Source organism: Mustela putorius, unplaced genomic scaffold, assembly GCF_011764305.1.
Source record: "Mustela putorius furo isolate JIRA1106 unplaced genomic scaffold, ASM1176430v1.1 tig00000585_pilon_pilon_pilon, whole genome shotgun sequence".
NCBI classification, from domain to species: Eukaryota; Metazoa; Chordata; class Mammalia; order Carnivora; family Mustelidae; genus Mustela; species Mustela putorius.
In genome coordinates this window covers 9,316,306-9,338,305 of record NW_025421424.1, presented here as the reverse complement: position 1 = coordinate 9,338,305, position 22,000 = coordinate 9,316,306, and the positions used below count along the sequence as shown (strand labels likewise).

The following is a 22,000-nucleotide window of genomic DNA, read 5'->3' as shown; positions in this document are numbered from 1 at the left end:
TCCCCCTGGAAGCTGGGATGATGCTGAATCCCACACATTTCCCCCACACCTTCATCCACCCTGCAGAGAGAGGACTCCCAGGGATCTGGCTCCGATGTTTCCCTGCCAAGCGTCCCTTTGCACAAGGCACTCAGTGTCTACGGGGACCCAACAGCAACCTCCATCCTGCAAGCCAGCTACGAGCGTGAGTTGGCAGAAGGGGCACCAATTTCCCTGATGTAGTGAAGAGAAAAAAGGAGGTTTAGATGCAGTCTTGCCCTTAAGAGCTTTGTGAGCACAGACACGTGACCAAGAGTCCCTGAGTGCATTTCCTCCTCTGTAACACTGGAGGAATGGAACCATGTCTGCCTTGCACCCAGACGCACCCCCTAGGGCCCCCCCACAGCAAGCACTTAGCCCCTCTTGGCTGCTCAGGTGGGCACATGAATATGGACGATTGACACCAGGGTTAAATGAAATGAGTGGTAGTAAAGCGTTTATCACAGCAATGTCACGTATTGGGTTAAGTAGAAGGCATTATTATTACTGTTAATGTTCGATCAGGCTGCTTCCCAGAGCTGCTGTGCAGTCAGGTAATTAAGGCTGAACAGTGGCATGCCCGAAGAATGTAAGCAGTCACCCCTGGGGTCCAAAATATGCTACGTTGTATTCCATTCCATTCATTTTAACACGTTTATACTGAGTACAACTGTAAGCCCAGAGTGGGTGAGCTCCCATGCAAGATACAAGAGAATGAAGGCAAGCTACCTTCCCAAAAGGGTTACCTTTTCGTAACCTGAGATCAAGGCTCAGTAGCATAAATGCCTTCCAGCTTGAGCCAAAGTCTCAGACGGTATTCTACAGGCCAGTGCAAAACTTTCATTTAGGGCCTCAGCAGATAATCACAGCCCACTTGCTGCGCACGGCAGGCCCCTGGCTAGGCACTGGGGACCCGGAGATGAGCACTGTGAATTAGAGGAGCAGCTCTCAGGCTTGAGAATGAGATCTCATAAAAATGGGTCAGGACAATACCTGCTAAAACAGAGCACCGAACGCAGGGCGCTACCTCTGTGTGGGGTGGGGAAGCTCATTACCAAGACTTCCTGGGGATGCATCTGGGAAGAATGCTTTCTCTTCCCTGGGAGGTGTGCTTATAAGAGCCAGCAAAACCTCTTGACCAGGGCTCCAAAGCCTGATGTCACCCTGCTGGAAGCTGGAGAACCAGACTGTCGAGAGCAGCCTGTCCCCCTGTGGCCTCACCATCCCCCCCCCCCACCCCGCCGGCCCCAAGTCCCCAGGAGCCCTGTGCCCTACGCAAAACCCTCCAGTATCAGTGCTGGAAAGGAACTGAGAGACCACCGAGTGAAGGCAGAGCCCCATGGAAGGGAAGGACCTCAGGCCACTGCATCACACAGTGGCAAGGCTGAGTAAGACGCCATGTGTTCTGAGGCCAGGCCGGGGCCTGAGTTTCTAAAGCACAAAGATGCTGGAGCGCCTGTCAGACACAGCAGGTGAGTGAGGGGGCCTGAGACAGGCACAGGACCCAGATCAGCAGTGACGGGGAGGCCAGTCCCCGAGTGGAAGCAGGCTTCAGAGGATCTAATATGTGGGGCACCTTGTGCTACAAGTCAAAGAATCTAGGGTTCAGAGATTAAAGGGATGGAGAAAGAGCAGGTGAGGGTCAAGCAACTTCATAAAGCACCTGTTCCCAGTAGCAACAGCCCTAGACTTCCACCAGACCCGGAGCGACAGGAGGCAATTGTGTGGGAGAATGGCACCATGGGACACAGGGAAGTATGGACGGGAGACAAGAAGTGTAGCTGAGACGATGGTCCACAGGTCCTGAGCAGGACCCTGGATCTAGTCGACTCTACTCCTACCCCCGTGTCCTCACCATTTCTTAATTCCAGCAGTTTGTGAATGTGCCGGTCTATGCTCATGGCACACTAGCATCAGTGCCACTGAGAGAAGGGCCACGTGGAATCCGTGGCTCGTGGTTCAGAGCTCTGTGGCCAGGAGATCCTGTGGCTTCAAGTCTAAGCTTCGCCAGCCACTGTCCAGTGTTATGTCCTGGGGGCCAAGTTTAAGCTCTCTGATCCTTCGTTTTCTTAGCTGCAAAATGGGGGGTAATACCTCAAGGTTGTTGTGAGGCACCAATTAAATACACTGGTGTCAAGCCCCGAATGCAATGTCTGGAATGTGGTAGAGCTCAGCACATATAACAGGATTATCTTCATTTATTCCTCTGTCCATTTTCAACACACTTTAGAGAACAATGTAGTGCTTTGCTATAAATGTATATTTTTAAGGATACAGATTTACACATATAGACATAGGAATACACAGTAAATACACTCATACATACAAATGCTTATGCACAGATGTATGCCTAGACGGCAGCATCTCAGAAACAGACCCTCATGGCCAGAAGGAATCCTTCACCCAGTATGTTCTGGAGCAGGACTTGGCTGTCCAGAGAAGTGGCACTCTTTCACTGGGGCACCAGCCTGTGACATACACTTGGCCTGGCTCACCGTCTCTGAGAGCCTGGTGACCAGCAGATGAGGGGGAACACAAGGAAAGTGCCAGACCCCACACCTGGCTCTTTTCTGTGGTCCTCCTTGGTGCCTATTTATTGGTCCAGGTAAGAGGGCAGAAAAGGCCGAGCAGGGGGCTGGTTGGAGGAAGAGGGTCATGCAACACGAATGTTATGGGGGAGGGAAGAGGTTCCAAATGTCACAGCTTCCACCAAGCCGAGCACCCTGAGCAAGGCACCCGTTTGGGGCCCCCTGGGCCAGGGACGGGTCAGGCATCTGAAAGCTACTATTTTCCGAAGCTCAGACTGACCCTGCAGAGCAAAGCCTCCAGCAGAGAAGCCATCGAGTTCTGATCCGTCTTTTAACTTGCTCATTAAGCAGCAGGGTCATTTGCATTACTGCCATCGTTGAGCCAAATTTGAACGATGATTATGAACTTGGTGCTGAACTCTTCACCTGGCACCACTGACAGCCGTGAAGAATGCCGGGCTGGCTAGATCTTCCCCACACAGTCTAGCTGGGGAGAGAGGTGCAAGGCCTGAGCCACTTTATTCACTTATTGTGAATGAAGCCCCACCTTTATTCACAATCCCCAGAAGCCACCGACTACTCCTCGCACTGTCCCTCCCGGCCAGTTGACATTAGGCTCCTTTGGATAAGCCTTCCTGTGTCGGCCCTTCTGCCTCCTGTTGATGCCTCTGTTCTCCCAGGAAACTCATTCTCTCTCTCTTGTGCTGACCTCTCTGCAATGCCAGGGGCTAAGAGAGCTCAGTGGAGGCCGCTGGTGTGGCCACAGCTGGGCAGCAGAAGCAAAATGAAGGACATGCAATTACCTGGTGAATTCAAGCACATAAACAATTTGTCAGCCCTCTGGCTCCCCTGGTGTGCTGCATCTCTTTCAGGTTTCTTTGGAGGGCTTGGCAGGAGGGAGGCTGGAGGTGCAGAGCAAATCCCTAGGTCGTAAGACCATTAACCTGGATTTCCAGTGACCCAAGTCCTTCCTGTGCTCCCTTCTGAAAGTGGTGCCCCTCAGAGGGGTCACTGATCTAGGGCCCTGGGGCAAATACTCAGATGGCCCCTGGGCTCTGCTTCTGTTCTGGACAGTGTCTCAGGGACCAAACTGACGGCTCCACAATCCAGAGAAGCGTGTTCTCGATGCTCCTGTCGCGCTTTCCAACACCTGCCCGGGGAAGCCCCTTCCACTGTCCAGGAAATGCAGGGATGGGGTGGGTGGGGGAGCTGCGTAGGGGGCAGTTTCCCATGATAGCTGCAGAGCAGCCTGGCTTCGTTGTTCTCCTCTCTCTTACTTTCCTTTTTTTTACCTATTTCTTTAACCTTCTCAATGGGCGAAACACAGCCCATAGAGAGTGCCTAATTGAGGAATGTTAAACCTTCCTGTGCTGGGCTTGGAAGTCAGCCTCTTTCAAAGCTGTCCACCGGGATGTACCAGTGCAGGAGCTAAATATAGAAAGGGCTCCCTCCTCCCCCAGCCTCCCTCGTCCTCTGGGCATGGGCACAGGCGAGATCGATGCTATGCTTGGCGGCGGCAGCCTGCGCGACAGCCGCCCCTGCTTTGAGACCCTTATCTGCACCTGCCACCGATGAGCTCTGATAGAGCCCTGACATACTGAGGGACAGGAAGTCACCATGGCGACCTGGCACAATCCAGCGGAGAGAGGACAAGGGCTTGGCTGTGGGGAGACAGACTCGGCCTGCCCTCATGGGCTTGTCCTTCTGCCCTGGCCACTCCAGGCCGGCGGCTCTGTGTCCAGGCCACCTGCAGAGGGGGCAGCCCCGTGGGTGTTGACGGTGGGGTGGGGGTGGGGGGCACGGCAGGGAGGCAGGCGGTGTTATTCATGCCGGAAGTCCACGGCATTCTCAGGGACCTCTTCCATGTGCCTCCCCAGAACACCAAGAATGGATGAATCAGTCCCGGCTCATCAGAGCCTTTCATGCTAAACCAGCCCAAATGACTGATTTAGAAACTGCGTGGTCTTGTTCTTTCAGTGGATTTCTGAGGCACGCTCCAGAGCAGGCCCAGGTCTTCATTATCTCCACCACACCCTTTGATCAAGCATCGGGACCACACAGGATCGGGTGCTGGGGGCTATACCCCGGAAGGCACAGAGCAAGGGCACCAGTGTAGAAACGCCTAACCGGAACACTCCGGTGGTGGGAAAATAATAAGAACAATAATACCGTTTGTCCCAATCTTTCAGCAGACTGTCATAACTCTGGGAGGAATGGCTATTGATCTAATCTGATGTGAGAAGAGAGAGGCTCAGTGCCTTTCGCAAGGACCCCTGCTAAGTGACAGAAGGGACATGCTCAAGTGTTCTAACTGCGATGGAGGCAGAGGGCACCTGGTGCATTCCCAGCTCTGAGCTGTGAACTTGGGGCGTCAGAGACACCGGAGGGTCAGCAGGGGGAGAGGCTTCAGTGAAGACTCCCGGTCTCACTTTGACCCGAAGACTCTGTGTCAGGAGCCAGAGGCCATGTTTATCGGGCCCCAGGTGGCTGCGGTGTGCTCTCCTCCAGGAGTCATGCATGAAACCGGCCATGCTTCAAGAGCCATGGCAAGCTTGGGGCTCTCGTGGTTCTCGTGGCTCTCATGGTTCTCCACCCAGCAGCAGGTCAGAACCCCCCTGGTCAGTTTAAAGGAACAGCAATGCCCGAGTCATACCCCATCTCTCATCTCCTCTCTCAAGGGGCATCACCCATTTCAGAAAGATCCTTGCTCAATTCTAATGAGCAGCCAAGGTGGAGAATGGCTTTTCTGACCGCCTGCATTTTACGGACGTGAGTCCCGTAGCTCTGAGAAGGACAGTGAGTTGACGGCAGTCACATAACCAGCTGCCTAGAGAGCCAGAGGGAATCCAGGTGCCCCAACTTCCATTCCGAGCTCTCTTACTGCCAAGCTCTCTGAGCCCAGAAGGAGCCACGGGAGGCCCATGCTTGACTGGATGGTGAATGGGGAGGAAGCTCGTTTTCCTTTCCTAGACTTCTAAATGTGAGGAAAGAGCTTTCAATTTAGGAAAGTGGGTTGAGAGACGCAGGGACTTCTCCCTGCTCTGGAAGGCCTATGGGGGTCCAGAGCATCCACCCTCCCCCTTCCTCTGACCCCCACCCTCTGGGGAGATGATTATGAGCATACCTGGCTGGGACGCCGCACACTCTGCCCAACAAACATCCTGACCGGCTGGTCGGCTCCGTCTAGAGGACCCCCTTGTCTACACTTCATCCTCTCTGATCTTATGTGACCTTGTGTTGGAATCAGTTATTTGGCAGTTAGTCATTTAACTGTGGCTTATGACACTCGGCAGATCACTATATTATTTAAAAACCAATCTCATCGAACCAAACGAGTGACTTGCATTTTGGACGTTGCCCTGGCCTTGACCCAGTTCTCTCTCAGGACACTGCTTCCTGCACCTTGCTTCTCACCCCTGCCCTGGGTTCAGGAACAACCCCCTCTGTCCTCGGCTGGAATTGGGGGATGAGGTCGTGACCGTTCACTCCTTCCTTATTCCAGATTGACTGTGCACAAAGCATTCACTCCTGAGTCCAGTCCATCGAGGTGGAGCCAAGAACTAGCGAATCTGCTGATGGCGTAACTGAGGTGTAGCTGTGTGCACAGCTTTCCATGCTCCTGACCCTCTCACACTCTCACAGCCCAGAAGCCTCTGTGGTCCCCACACTGGATGCCTTTCTCTCCCTGAATTGTTTTCCCTGTCCCTGTGACGGCAAACCCACTCCCCACTGCTGGCTAACATCCTGTCCTGCAGGATCAGTTTAGAATTCCCTCTGTGAGATGACATCTCTGCCCTCCTTCCCTCTCTGGTCTGCCCCTGCCTGCCCCGGGCTCCTGTCCCTGGTATTCAGCCATCCATCATGATCCGCCACACGTCGAGGGGGCACGGCACTCCGTAAAGATGGATGAACTGAACTGATCACTACAAGGGAACAGACTCTGGGGTGACTGAGTTCTGGGTGACATCTTGACTGCTGCCACATGACAGTCCCTGAGCCAGAGGCATGCAAGTGGAGAAGCCATTCTGGATCCTTGACCCACAGAATCTGTGCTATATAGTAAACGTTTCTGGTTTTAAGTAACTAAGTGCTGGGCTACTTCGTTACACAGCAATCGATAACTAATACACGTCCTTTGAGTTCCTCTTGTTTGTGTGTACATTGTGGATATGGCAAGGGGAAGTGGTAGCTGGCAAGGCTGAGGGCAGGCCAGTGGCCTGGGAGGAGAGCTTTGGTCCCTGCCCTCCGAGGACTGGGAGCTCAGAAGCAGAGCCCAGATGAAGACAAACGGGGAGGGGTTCTGTCTACAACTTCAAAGACCTGTTCGCATACCAGCCCCGCTACCCCCCTTTATAATCATCCTGGGGCTCTGTGGATTCAGGACCTCTATAATGTCCCCAGCCTGTCTCAGCATCCCCTTGTCTTTCTACTTGACATTCATTCCTTCATTTATTCAACAAGTACTCGTAGAATGCCTGTCACGGGCCTGGCACAGCTAGAAGGCAAGAGGCTATGCAGTCCACTGTGCAAACATCACTGCTTCACCTGCATGACTTTCCCCGTGGCCCTCTGGAAAGCCCCTTGAGCAGACCATCCTGCACTTGTGGCTCTCCAGGGCACCTGGTCCAAGCTCAGCACTCTGCAAATATTTGATGGTAGAGGAGGAGACAGTGAAGCCTTGCCTGCAAGAGGCATCTTCCAGGTATGTTTTGTATGGGGTGGCTGAGAATTTCAAGATCCTCTCTACTCCCCTGTCCCTTTAGAATACTAGACTGAGATTTGAATCACATTTATTTAGCACCTGTTGTATATCTAGAAAGTATTAGCTAGGCACATTCCTGCATGGTAGCTTCTTTAACCCTCACAAATACTTGCTTGGGAGGCCCACATAATTCCCATTTGACTAGTGAGGAAATCGAGGCTCAGAGAAGTAAAAGAGCTTGTTCAAGCAGCCCAGTAAAAATAACAGCTAATGCTTACAGCCTGTTCTGAGTTAGCTCATGGAATCCTCCGCCAGCCCGGACCGAGGCAGATAAACACTCGGTAGCTTGCCCATGTTTACTTGTTACTTCCCACCTCCCAAGCAGCCTTCCCAACATCCAGCCAGTGTCCCCCTGCTCCCATGTTCCAGTGACTTCCAATCTGACAGTCGATTTGCCTGAGTCGTTCTTTGACTGAATTCAACAACTCCCCCACTTTTTTTTTGCCTCCAAAATAAATCCAAGCTCTTCTTCTAGGTTATCCTGGAAATGCCACCCATTGTCTTCCCCAGCTTTTTAGAGGTTGTGCTATTGTGTGTGAAGAAAAAGAGAGGAAGGAAGGAAGATAGGAAGGAAAAAAGCAACTAGTTAAGGGCTTTCTCATCTCTGAGGGGAAGTTTTGGTTCAAAATGAGTCAAAAGCTGTGCGCTCTTATTCATTCACTCATTCATTTATTCCCTTAGGTAAGACTGTGTCGGAAGGACAATAATGTGACCTGGTGAGTATAAAGTTTCCATAGGCATTGGATGGGGACTTGATATTTGGAAGGGTCCTTAATTCTGAATTAATTTCTTTTCTCTTGGGCACAAGAAGGTCTGTTTCTCTCCTGTCTCCCCAGCCCCACACAGGCTCTTTCCTGCCAGTCAACATCCCTGTCCCACAATAGGTGTGATTGCCTCCCATTACGTTGTCATGGCAACATCCATTGCCATCTGAGGGGTGGGGAGGTGGCAGTGGAAACAAATGAGTGGCCAATCAGGCTTTCCAGGAAAGTCTCATAACGACATGCCACTCATGGCCAAGTGCCAGAGCCCCGTGAAAGGAAGGTGAGTGTGCGAGGACCTGATGAGTGGGGCCCCGTGGTGGGTCCCTCCCCATCCCATTGAGGCACACTGAGTCCACGTGAATGAGTCTTTGCTGATTGAGGGGCTATCGATCAGCATAAGGAAGGAGACACAGCTAGAGAGCAGTAACGGCAAAAGCAAAAGGCATTCCCGTGTTGTAACCACTGCCTGGTTCGTATGAAACATCCACGGGGGCTAATGCTTTCTTCTGTCGAGAAGTGTGGAAACTTAATAAAACCTCGGTGTCACCAGGGTCAGTGCCGACCCTCCTGCCCCAGCTCAGAGAGAAGTGGAAGAGTCCCATTGTCAAGACCTCCAAGGACCAGAGCTAGTGAAACCCTGCTTCTGGTACCAGATGCATTGTGCTCTGAAGAATCTGCCAGGTAGCCCCTTGCCTTGCCCTGTCACCTTCCCTCGGCCCCAGTTTTCTCCTTCATGAGCTGGCAGTCATCACGCCAGACCCTTCTTAGGGCTGTGTGGGGATTAAATAAACCAAGGCATAGGCGAGGCGCTCACGTCAGGCCAAGTCCTCGACAGATACCAGCCATCAGGGTTACAAGGAATCACGCGTGCCCTGTGTTGGTGGAGATGGGGCCACCACAGCATCTCTCCACCTCTCCGCCCAAGGTGCTGTGTTCTGGTGAACAACACAGCAGGGGTGACTTTGATGTGGCCCACGAGCCACCGCCGTAGCCTTTCACTGTATGAGACTCCTAAGCCCTCTTCATCCCCCGACATGGGAAACAACCACTGCCATGCTCTCCCAGGAACAGAGGAGGTTGACAGCTTGGCCTTCCTCTTCCGAATGGTTGCTCTCTTCAGGTCACCATCACCTAGAGTTCCTTTAACCTCACCTAAGGAAGGTCTAGAGCACAAAATGGGCCTTGTCTTGAAAGGGAAGTGCGGTATCCCCCATGGGTGCCGCTGCAAGGGCTTCTGGGAACTCTCTCAAGGCTCAGATCCCCAAGTCCCCAGTTCACACTCTTGTCCCAATGCCTGGTGTCTGACATTGAGCCCCTGGGGCTTTCTGATCAAGACTGAGGAAGACAGCCAGCCAGAGGCAGCCGCCAAGGTCGGCCAGAGCAATTAATCCTAAAGGTTACCAGAACCTGTCCTGCTGGGGAACAGGAATTCAATTACCCTCGGTGACAGCAGCTTCGTCCCCAGGGAGACACTTGTCGGCAGGGCAGCCCAACAACCTGTCTGCTTGAAACCTTCCTGACAAGCAGTCTCCTAAGCCTCCACTTCCTCCAGGTACCTCAGCTGGGCACAGAGCTCAGCTGACCAGGACATCATTCAGGCCACAGTGCGGGGCATGAGGAGCAAAGAACTGAATTCTGAGAGGCTGGACCAGGAGGAGCCCAGAAGTCTCCTGAAAAGAGCTCAGTTTGCTCTGTAGAAACAAGAGCAGAAGAAACGGTCATTTTTTTCCAGGCTGAGCCAAATCTTTATGATCCATCAGAAGCAGGAGAGATGACAGAGTAAGAGAATCCAAATGAGTTGATTTGGTCATTAAGTAAATATGCAAAATTATGCAGATGTGGAAATGGGCATATAATTTTCAATCAATTGCTCTGCCATTATCTGAAACAGACCCACAGTTCTGGAGGAGGGACCACCGAGAATTCTGGCTTCCCTTCCTCCACCATCCCCCAAGAACCCAGGGTAGGAAACAGGGAGCTTTAGAGGGAGGTGTGCTATGCCCATGACTTCTGCCCCCCTCTTCCTGTATGGCCTGACTCAGCTCAAGATGGGATCCTACTGGTCCAAGACTTCCATGCTAGAAAAAAGTAGAAAAGAAGCCAAGTCTTTTGCATGGCCGCCAGTAAGGGAAAAAAAATTTGACTTTTGTAATGTAAATTGGCTTCCTGGTTTGAAAGTGCATGATTAAAATGATATGTTTCGATGTGGGAGCCAGACAGCAGATCTGGTACTCGAAAGAGGCAGCTGCTGTTTGCACACAGGAATATCTTCGAGGTGTGTGCAGAGGTAGGTGAAGAAGTGTGTTGGGGCCTGGAGACCACGGGACTTGCTAACCAGCATGGACCACAAAGATGGGTTGTATAGAGCAACTGGGGTGCATTATAAGAAAGGCTGAGTACCCTCTCTCTCCTTCCCAAAAAAAGCTCTGTTTTGTCCCAGATTCGTTAGTCAGTTATTTATTCAACAACATTTACTGAGGACCAGTTCCATGTACCAGGTGCTGCCCTAGGACTGGAGAATATAGCAGGGAACACGACAGGCAAAACCTTGAGGAGCCCTGCGGTTTTGTGGAGACTGCTGACCAGGACTCAAACCTGGGCTCTGCCACCTAAGCATGATATTATCTTGGGCAAGCTGCTTTATCTCTGTGCCTTCTTTTCCTTATTTTTACAATAAACATAAGTATATCTATTGTCACTTCTCCTTCCAGCCATGACAGAGTGACAGGGACTAAATTTGTGCCCTCTTGTCTTAAGTAAGACTTAAGCTTGAAACAAGGCTTAACTGCAAAATCATATAAAGTATATGAAGCAACTCTAGGCATCAGAGGACAAGAGTATAAGATTGTGTTCCTGAGAGAAAGGAATCAAACAAGGTATAAGTGAGCCCACAGTTTTTCCACCATACTGCCTGGACCCAATTTCTAGGCTGTAGCACAGGCAAGGGGAACCCCAGCAGAGGCCAACTGGGGAGACAGAAGTGGTTAGAATGTTCTGGACAGAATATCTGAAAGAGTTCTGGATATCTGAAAAGGATATCCTGGAATCCTTGGCTGAATACTGATATGCACATCCAAGCAATGAAACTCCATGAGCCTGGGGAAAGAACCACCACACAGTGGCAGGCCCAACAATTTCCAGAGTTTTAATGGAGCTGGGAAGTGTTCATGTTCCCATAGCCAGGGTGAACATATTTTCTAATAAATGCATCAGAAAGAGTCTTCAGAAAGCAAGTATCTTAGTAGTGGTGCTGAAAGATAGCTGCAGACTCACCCTGAGAGAGCATAAAAATGAGAATTGAGGATTAAACTGGTCCCAAGTTACTACATGCCAGGATGAAGTCTACCACTCTCTTTAAGAAAAAAATCACCCAGTCAAGTAAAATTCACGTCTGGCATCTAATAGAAAAAATGAAGGTCAGCAAAACAACAACAATAAAAACAGAAAAAGTGACCAATGGCAGACAGAAAATTAATCCATAGAAAATGACCCAGAGTGACAGAGATAACATGATTAGCATTCAAGAATATTGGAACTACTATAGCAAATATACTGCATATGCTCAGGAATGTGGAAGAAAATATGAACATGATGAAGCTAGAAATAGGAGATATAAACATGACCCAGATGAAACTTCTAAGAATGAAAAAAAAAATAGCTAAAATAAAAAATGTAATGAATGAGATTAGCAGGGGACCACACACAGCATAGGAAAGGTCAGTGAATTTGGAGATAAAGCAATAGGAAAATATCCAAAATAAAGAGAAGAGGGGTGCCTGGGTGGCTCAGTTGGTTAAATGTATGCCTTCAGCTCAGGTCATGATCCTAGGGTCCTGGGATGGAGCCTCACAGTGGGCTCCCTGCTCAGTAGGAAGCCTGCTTCACCCCTCCCATTCCCTCTGCTTGCACTACCTCTCTCGCTGTCTCTCTTTGTCAAATAAATTAAAAAGTAATCTTATAAAAAAAATAAAGAGAAGAGAGAAAAGGACTGAAAAATGAACATATCAGTGATCTATAGGGCAACATCAAGTGATCTAACATATATATAATTGGAGGCCCCCTTCTCCCCAAAAGGGAGTACAGGAAAAATATCTGAAAAAATTATAATTTTTTTTTCAAAAACTGGCAAAACCTATAAACTCACTGATGTAATAGGCTCACTGAACTCTCAACAGAATAAATTTTTTTAATTACACAAAAGCACATCATACCCAAGTTGCTAAAAGCCAGTGATAAAGAAAAAAACCTTACGGGGTGCCTGGGTGACTCAGTCAATTAAGTGTTCAACTCTTGATTTCGGCTCAGGTCATGATCTCAGGGTTGTGAGATCGAGCCCTGAATCAGGCTCCATGCTGGGTGTGGAGGCTGCTTATGATTCTCTCTCCCTCTCCCTTCAGAAGAAAGAAAAAGAGAGAGGGAGAGAGAAATCTTGAAAATAGCTAGTGGACAAAGGACATTATATACAGAGGAGCAAAGGCCAGGTGGCAGTCCTCTTTTTTTTTTTTTTTTAAAGATGTTATTTATTTATTTGACAGACAGAGATCACAAGTAGGCAGAGAGGCAGACAGAGAGAGGAGGAAGCAGGCTGTCCACTGAGCAGAGAATCCAACATGGGGCTCGATCCCAGGACCCCGGGATCATGACCCGAGCCAAAGGCAGAGGCCCCAAACCACTGAGCCACCCAGGCGCCCCGGTGGCAGTCTTCTTAATATAAAGTACACAAACCAGAGCACAGTGACAACCTTAACCACTGAAAGGAAAAACTATCAACCTAGAATTCTATATCCAGCAAAAATATCTTTCAAATATGAAAGCAGGATAAATCCTTTTTCAAACTGAAGCTGAGATAATTCATTATGGGCATTTCTTGCTTAAGAAATGTTATAGGAAGTTTTCCAGGATAAAAGAAAATGATGAAAATCTGGATCTACACAAAGGAATGAAAAGCACTGGGAATAACGGATATGTGGGTAAATTGAAATACATTTTTACTCATTTTTTCAATCTCTTTAATAATGTCGACTGTTTAGAACAAAAAAATTTTCACTATTGTGAAGTTTATAAAATGTGAAAATAAAATGTATGACAACTGTATCACAAAGGACAGGAGTCAGAAAAAGAATACATAGCTATAAGATTCTTTACACTACATATGAAGTAGTATATTATTTTAAGATAAACTATGATATATTAAAACCAATAAAATATGTTTATATTTACAATAAAACATATTGTAAACCATAGATTAATCACTAAAAAAATAAGAGAAGTATGGCTAATAAGCCAACAATAGCAATGAAATGGAATCATAAAAATAATTAACACATGATAAGGCAGAAGAAGAAAAAAACAGAAATAACGGACATATGGAACAATTAGAAAATCAACAACAAAATAGCAGACTTAAACTCAATGATATCAATGATTACATTAAATATAAATGGACTAATAAATGGACTAAAAACTTCAACTAGGAAGCACTATTATATTAGATTTTAAAAAATCAATATCTAACTATATGCTGCCTCTAAGAAACACACACATTTTTTTTTTTAAGAATTATCCACTTATTTGAAAAAGAGAGAGATTGCAAGCAGGGGAAGGACAGAGGGAGAGCAAGAGAAGCAGACTCCCCAGTGAATGTGGAGCCATCATAGGGCTCAATCCCACGACCCTGAGACCGTGACCTGAGCCAAAACTAAGAGTCAGATGTTCAACTGACTCAGCCATCCAGGCACCCTAAAACACACTTTAAATATGAAGACACAGGTTAAAAGTAAAGGATTGAAAAAAGGGCCAAGCAAACACTGATCAAAACAAAACTGTGGTGACTACATCAAAGTAGACTCTAGAACAAGGACTATTACCAGGGATAAAGAGAGACATTTTATAATGCTAAAGGAATAGATTCATCAAAAGGATATTCCAACCCTAAATGTAGATGCACCTATTAATAGAGCTCTAAAATATATGATATGATAAAAGTGAAAACTAATACAGATGAAAGGAGAAATGGACAAATCCACAACTATAGTTGGGAATTTGAACATTCTCTTCTCAGTAATTGAAAGAAAATGTAGACTGACAATCAGCAGGAACGTAAAGATTCAAACCATCTCATCAACTTTTTTGACACAACTGACATAATTACTAAACTTCACCAAACACATTGTCTTCTGTATGCATAAACCACTCACCAAGACAGACCACAAAACAAGTCTCAATATACTGTAGTGGATTGAAATAATACAAAGCCTTCTCTTGGACTACAATAGAATTAAGCTAGAAAATTTTTTAAAAGATATGTGAAATATCCTCAAATATTAAGAGATTAAACAATGCAATTCTAAATAACCCATGGGTCAAAGAAAAAGTCACAAAGAAAACAAGATATTTTGGACTGAATACAAATGAACACAACATATCAAACTTTGCAGTATGTAGAAGCTAAACCAGTGCTTAGAGAGAAATTTATAGCATTAAATGTTTATATTAAAAAAATAGTATCAAATCAATGATCTAAAAACTCCTAACTACAAGAAAGTAGGAAAAAAAGAGAATTAAGAGCAAAGCATGCGGAAGGAAAGAAACAGTAAAGAGCACAAATCAATGAAATAGAAAACAGAAAAACAAACACCAATTCAATGAAACTAAAAGCTCTTTCTTAAAAAAAAAAAAAAAAAAGTATAATTGGAAAACTCCCAATCAGGGGAAAAAAAAAAAGACAAAATCACAGACGGATAGGAGGCATGAAAGACTAAACTTCACTACAGCTTCTACACAATTCAAAAAGATAAGTGAGTGTTATAAACAAGGTACAGAGGCTTCACTGATAAATTCTATCAAACATTTGGGGAAGATAAAATATCAGTTCTACACAAAATACTCAGTGTAATTCATACATTAGACAGACTAAAAAAAGAAAGGTCATATAATCATTTCAACAGATGTATAAGGAACTTTTAACAAGTATAATATCCATTTATGATTAAAAAAAAAAAAAAAAACCTCTCAGCAAACCTCCTCAACTGGAAAAAGGCATCCATAAAAAAACCCATGGCTAGCGTTGTGCTTCATGGTGGAAGACAGGATGCTCTTAGACTAGTAACAAAGCCAAGGGTGTCTGCTTTCACCGTTTCCACTCACCATTGCACTGAAGGCCCGAGCTCGTGGAGTACGACAAGAAAACAAAGACCATGAGCACTGAGACTGGGAATGAGAGGTAGCATGTCAGACCCCACGCTCATCTCCATCAAAGTTGTAATGATCAAGTTAACCCCTGCACAGTGCTTAGAATAGCTCTTGGCACATAATACATGCTCAGTAAGTGTTCACTATTGTCGTTAGCTTAAATGATTACCGAACAGAACTGAGACTATATAATGGGGGCCTGGCCTGGCTGGAGGAGGTGTGGTGGGAAAATGCCTGGTGGCCTCAGAGGTTGCAGGTGTTCACATGACCAGAGGGTCAGGTTGGAGGCGGGGAGGCAGGGAGTCACTGTCAGGGAGAAAATGAGCCCTCACATTTCTGTTTCTCCTCACAAAGGTCTTTGGGACACCAGGGTGTGTATGATCCTTTCACAGCCTTGGGAAGAGCCGGGTCAGATGAGTTCTCCGCTGAGGTGGAGAAAGATGGCATAGGATGGGTTCCGAGGTCTCCATCCCAGACCACTGTACTTACTATTACCCCATCCTTCCTTTCCACTTTAATATGGGCTCCCCCCACCCTACGGACCCCCTGCAGCCGTAGAGGGTGTTTGAACTTTGACCGGTCTGGGTGGGCACATTTGTGAGAAGGCTGGTCTGGAACACAAGTAGGCCTTACTATGGAATGGTGGGCTGAGAACCCTGGGGACTTACCCCCTTGCTTTATGAGGTCATTCCATCCCACAGATTTGGTAGGCTCCCAGAAGACTAAAATGGAAAATATCCAAATCTGGTCATGGCCCATAATAAATGCTCAGTAAATGTTTACCTGAGAGACGTCAGCTAGGCTGGACCCCAGAGGAGATATGTGTGACTTCGATGTGAAGAAATGATCACACACAAGGAAACCTCATTGTAAGCTGGAATGTGCTGTGCAGGTGTGATGTCTGAGATGACAAGGAGACCAAAAAAGAAGGCTGGAGCAAAATGTCCCTTGAGTGAGTGTGGAAAGTGTTGGGAAGAGACTTGGAAACAAGAAAAGAGGTTTGAAAAATCATGTCGCGTGTGGGATGATGGGAGTGGGGCTTGGGAGAGAAGGAAGTTTCTCTAGTGTCTCCTGGGGTTGACAGGCCCTGTGCTAAGTGTTGGGCAGGAGGAGGTAAAGACACAGCTCCACCCCTAATGAGCCCGTGGCCTTATGGGGACAACGGGCATGTGGATACTTTCCATATATTCCAGCGAGGCCTGGGATGGTGATGAGTCCACGGTCTGGGGAGCCACAGAGGAATTCTGCAAAGGGCTGAAGGAAGCTGCTACTGAGCTCAGGGAAGAGAGGCGGTAGAGAAATCTAGATAGTAAGTGTAAGAATGAAATAAAAGAGGGTCATGGGGCCAGACAGACTGATAGTGGGTGTGTGGCAGGGGGCGGCAGTTTCAGATATGGTACTCAGGGGAAGCTTCTTTGAGGATATGACATTCCCTAGAGACCTGAATGATGAGAAGAGGCTGCCCTTTGATGATCTGGAGGAAGTGGGAGCAACAGTCAATGCAAAGGTCCAGAGGCAGGCGCGAGATTGGCCTGTGCACAGACTGGAAAGAAGGCCTGACAGACTAACACCCTCCGGCCAAGGCGGAATGGTCTGAGATGGGTTTGGGGAAGAGGAGGGGCCTCATCAGATAAAGTCTGGGAGGTCAAGGTAAAGAGTTTGGATTTTATTCTAAGTGCCTCATTTTGCCTCCTCCCAAAGTGGTCACCAGCCCTGATCTGACGCTGCCTCTGACGCAGGGCAAATTTACATGTTGACGAGTACAAAACCTCACAGTTTAAAGCTCTTCTCGCAAATCCACGGTAGAGTCCCCTCCACCAGAGTCTTACCAAAGTCTGAACCCAACTAAAGCTGGCACACCCCCACCCCCGCCTGCCGAGAAGGACATCTCTGGACCATTAGGACTTGACCGAATTTGAAACAAGTGCCACTCTTTTCTGGATTCTAGGTCGCATCTGGAGGAATGACACTGCCCTTGAAGGAGCCGGATTGGGTAGAGCGAGGTGGAAGAAACTTCCAGGTTTCCTATTCAAAGCTCAGATTATTGTTGGGCCATCATCCCCTCTCCTCTCTCCTTCCTACTCCTCCTTGGGACCAGGGAGCAAAGGACAGCTCTGGTCCCCAGGCCCCCGGACAAATGCCCGCCTGATACCTTCAGGAGCATGCGGTGGGGGAGCGGAAAGGGGAGAAAGGACCCCATTGGCCGCCCGAGCTGGGAGCTAAAATGGAGGCCCCTCCTCCTTGCCTATGTTCCATCTGGGAAAGGTCACCGGGACATTGGCCTCAGCCCGGGTGGGCAGAGACAAACGCCGCGGGAGGGGCAGGGGGCCTCATGGGCACCGTGTACACGTGAGCCCTGACCCAGGGAGGAGAGGTCGCCTTCCCACAGCCCGACCTCACACATTCCTTCAGCATCTCTGGGAAATAATCACACCCCCCACACTGAAGAAACACAGTCAACAGATTCTGGTTTCCTAGATACGCCAGTGGCTTCTAAAAATAGCCAGGCAATGACAAAGCAAATTGGCGTATGGACTGCACATAATTCCAATACCAGCTTGCCTGGCGGCACTCGAGGCTTCCCGTGCTGGGCACTTCCTCCTCTTCCCTCTCCTGTTTCTGAAACAATCTCTTGTTGCTGAACACCGCAGGCCAAGTGTGAGTGAGAGGGGTGGCTGGAGCCCCCGCCGTAGGTCCCACCCAGGGCTGGTGCGTCCTGCTGTGGCATCCCTTCCCTGTGGTCAGCCCCACACTCACACTGAAAGTCCACCCCGTCACGCCACCAGCAGCTGTGTGTGTGTGTGTGTGTGAGCGTGTGTGCGTGTGTACACACGCACCCCAAAACCCTCCCAAGGAAACAAACCCTTCCCTTTTTGTGACCAGACGGGGCTGTCCTGGCATTCCACCCAGAGATCACTCTCCACTGGGGAGAGGTGACTGCCCACGAGACCTGAGCCTGTGACTTAGTCCATTTCCTAGCCCCAGGAGGCAGACTTGGCAAAGTATCCCCCAGTCCCAGCTCCTTCATTTGCAAACCTTATATAAGAGGGGCTGACTCCACACTCTTCACCATCTTCTTCTCTCTATTCTTATTCTAAACTCTGTAAACAATGGAGGAAAGAAACTCAGATGGCTAGAGTAACTTGCCCGAGGCTATGGCTGAGAAAGTTCCACTGGAATTTGCTAGTATGGCCCTTTGGCATGAAGGCCCTGTAAAACCACCGGTGGGATCACAGCTCCTCTTCAAGGGGCTTCTGCTTCAAAGGAGCTTGGGTCAGGGGCAGGCAGGTACCAAACCCCATCTCAGAAGGTCCAGAGGCTTGGAGGGAAGGATCATTGGCAGAAGTGGGGCAGGACCTGGTGGGCCAATCAGGGATGCCCTGGCACCCAGAGACCAGCAATGGGACTAGCCCCTCACTGATGGAGCAGGGGAGGGAGCCCCAAAAGTCTGATCAAAGGAGTTGGGGCTGCCAGGCACGAGTGCTCAACATGGAGCTGTGCCCAGGACAGTGAGGAAGAAGGGAGGAAATAACCCAGTCTCTCTTTTCACCCTCAGGTCCCCTGTTTGGGCCTTAACTGGACACATGGGCATGGAGCAGACCTAGGGGGGTAAGGGTAGACAATGGATCTCCGGGGACAAACAGAAGGACCTGTGCGGGAAAGAAGTAAGATACTCCAACAGCTCAGGCCTAAGTCCCCCTTGATGCTCAGTGTTCGCTAAGCCAGAGTCCAGAGAAGGCAGAGAAGGGCTGTGTGGCCTTTAGGAAGGAAATGAAGAGAAGGATACGCAGGAGCTCTTTAGACAAAACCCTTAATCTTGAAACTCATTTTAAAAATTATTTTAAAAATCATTCGATCCAACAGCTATGCTTTAATCGGCCGTCTCTGCCTGGATGGCATAGTCTGCATTTCCAGGCCCTATGGAACTAGCCCTGGGTCTATCGCTTGCTAGCGATGAAGTTCTTGAACCTAGGTGAGGTTCAGTAGGGTGAGGTTCGGATCCGACGGCTAAGAAAGGATTCTTGAGACATCTTTGGTGCAAAAAAGGTGGTTTATTAGAGCACAGGGACAGGACCCATGGGCGGACGGAGATGCTGCTGCGCCGGGCCTGTGAGGAGTGGCTGGTTATATACACAGGAGTTGGGTAGGTGAGGACAAAGGGGTGTCCAGAAGGGCTACTGGGATAAAGAAGACTGTCAGCATATTGAGGGCCTGGTTACTATCAAGCCAAGGCCACTTTCCCTCTGATGAGGCACTAACATAAAGACCATTGGGAGTCTCCTGGTGGAATGTTACATTCCTGCTATCAAACGTCCTTGTTAGTGAGATTTAGGTTTTAAAAGAAATTTAACTTTATTTACTTTTCCTTCTACCTCCGTCTCCTTCGTTTTTTTATGGAGGGGAGGGTGACGTTAGGGCTTGAGGAACTGAGTTATGTATCTTTGGAAATTGGGCTATTGATAAGGCAACTTCTTTGTTGTAAATCTCAAGGACATTTGTAAACCAAGAGAGATTCCTGCCTTGCAGGACTGTGATCTCTGCAAGATAACCATTTTCTCTTCTTGTAGGGCAGTCAGGGGTGCCTGTGAAATGTCACACATATCACCAAGGGGAGTGGGTGGAGAGGGGGTGCAAGGCACCAGCCCCTGCTCCGTTCTCAGCCAGCCTCCAACTCCCTCATCACTAGTATCCACGGTTTGGTGAATGAATGACAGATCCCTTCTCACCTGGTCCTGAGGACACACACTCTACCTGTGGGAAGCATAGCACTCAACGTGATCAGAGACACCTAGTCCATTACAAAGGACAGGATCAGTGGATTTTAATAATATTAATAATATTAATAATTAAGAGTTGTCATCCATCGGTAATGTTCCCATATGTCGGGTCGGGGCTTTGCATGCCTTATCTCATAGAACCCTCCCAATGACACAATGGGACAGGCAAGGTCCTCATCCCATTTTACAGATGACAGAACTCAGGCAAAGAGAGAGTGTTGGTCCCACACCTCTTGGCCCTTGGAACCGTGTCTTGCATGTGCTGCGTTTCCTAGGTTCCAGGATGAACTGGCTTGCAGCTGGATTCAGCCGATGGGAAGGACTGGCAGAAGCCTGGGGGGCTGGGGAGAGGTGAGGAGCCGGTAGGTAGGTATCTTCCTCCAGACAAGACATCATTATTCCGCCTCCTGCTAAGTGATGCCACTGGGAGGGCTCCTACAACACCACGCCCCACGAGGAGCAGCAGCTTCCCGCTAATCCCTGATCACCTCACCACCCCCAGTCTGGCTTCTCACTCTTCACCACCCTGAATAAAGTACTCCCGAGTTCTCTCAGCTGCCACGTCTTAACTCAGAAATCGTCTTAGTCCTAACATCTCACTTTACGGAAGCCCAGAGAGACTGAGTGGCTTGCCTGAGGTAACACAGCTAGTCAATAAAGGCAGAGTAAAGGTTCAGAGTACAGATCTCCCAACAGTTCCCTGGTGATGTTTACCCCCTGTGGCACTGTCAACCTCCTGATCTGTCCCAGGCTTTGCATAGGAGCAGCTACTGATTATGGTCAGAATTGCCTTTCCCTTCTTGCATTGGAACTGAAAAGGCATCCTGGCCTCGCCTCTCCCAGAGTTGTTAACATCAACAGGGCTCCTGCGGAGATAAGGTGGGTGCTGAAATAGAAGGCATTACAGTAGAGACTATAGAGGGAAAGCACATGTGGGTAAGCAACTATTTTTTAAACAATTTTAAGTCACCGCAATAACCAGGGGTGTGTTTTCCTCAAGGCAGCTGAAAAACTCAACTCTGCAGACATTTCTCTCTCTGACTGTTTGTTGCCTTGAAGCCCAAGAGGGCTCCCAGGCAAACCTGATTTGTCCAAGATGAACACAAAGGCGGCAATGGCGTGGGGTACCCAAGGCCACGGGCGGTGTCAAGTTTAACTCATGAGCCGGGTGGCAGTAGCGGCCAGAAAGGAAGGGAGATGGTCAGAGGAATCTGCCTTGAACTCAAGGTCAAACAAAGATTCTACCAGTTCGAACACAGCTAAGCGGTGCTCAGTGTGTGTTCAGAGGATAGGCGATGTGGTCAGCAGTCATGGCTAGCAGAGCAGGGACTCTGAGCAGCGCCTTGTGCTGAGAGCCCAGGTGAAGAGCCCCCTGCAGTTCCTCCATTCTAGGCTTTCATTCAACGATGTTTACTGAGTACATATAGCATAGTATTGAGAATGAGTTCTTCTGAGTCAGAGATCCTAGGTGCAAACCAGGGCTCTGCTCCTTACTGGTTGCATGACTGTGGGAAAGACACTTATGCTCTCTGTGCCTTTAAAGGGATAATAACAGCATTTATCTCCCAGGTGGTAAGAAGAATTAATTTAGGACATGGAAGGGGCTGGATGGGTGCCCAACATACAGGAAGCATGCTGATGCCGTGCTTGTTGCCTTTGGCTGGGAAGTCAGATCTGTATGCAAGTTCTGTTTCTAGCAGGTGGCAGCTGTGTGACTTGAGGCAAGTTACTTGACCTCTCTGAGTCACAGTTTCCTCCTCTACAGAAAAGCAGTCCCTGTTTTTATATGAGGGTTCAGTGAGACAGCAATGGGAAGTATCCAATCAATGTTGATTGAGTATTTCCTCTGTGATGAAACAGAGACAAGACCTCACGCTTAAGGCTTACGTCTGGGGTGAAGCACGTGCACGTGTGTCCACGCATGTGATCATCCCCGCAGGCTCTCAACAGACACTGGGC

The 22,000-nt window shown here is 48.6% G+C and overlaps 1 protein-coding gene and 1 long non-coding RNA gene across 4 annotated transcripts in view; one reads left to right on the top strand and one right to left on the bottom strand.

The window, feature by feature from the left end:
* Window positions 1–22,000, bottom strand: part of KCND3 (potassium voltage-gated channel subfamily D member 3) — a 208,528-nt gene that overhangs the window by 118,921 nt on the left and 67,607 nt on the right.
* LOC106003536 lies at window positions 15,970–20,628 on the top strand. Its single transcript, XR_001176086.2, has 4 exons — window positions 15,970–16,261; window positions 17,212–17,283; window positions 18,820–18,928; window positions 20,317–20,628. It is a non-coding gene; the product is annotated as an uncharacterized LOC106003536 (long non-coding RNA).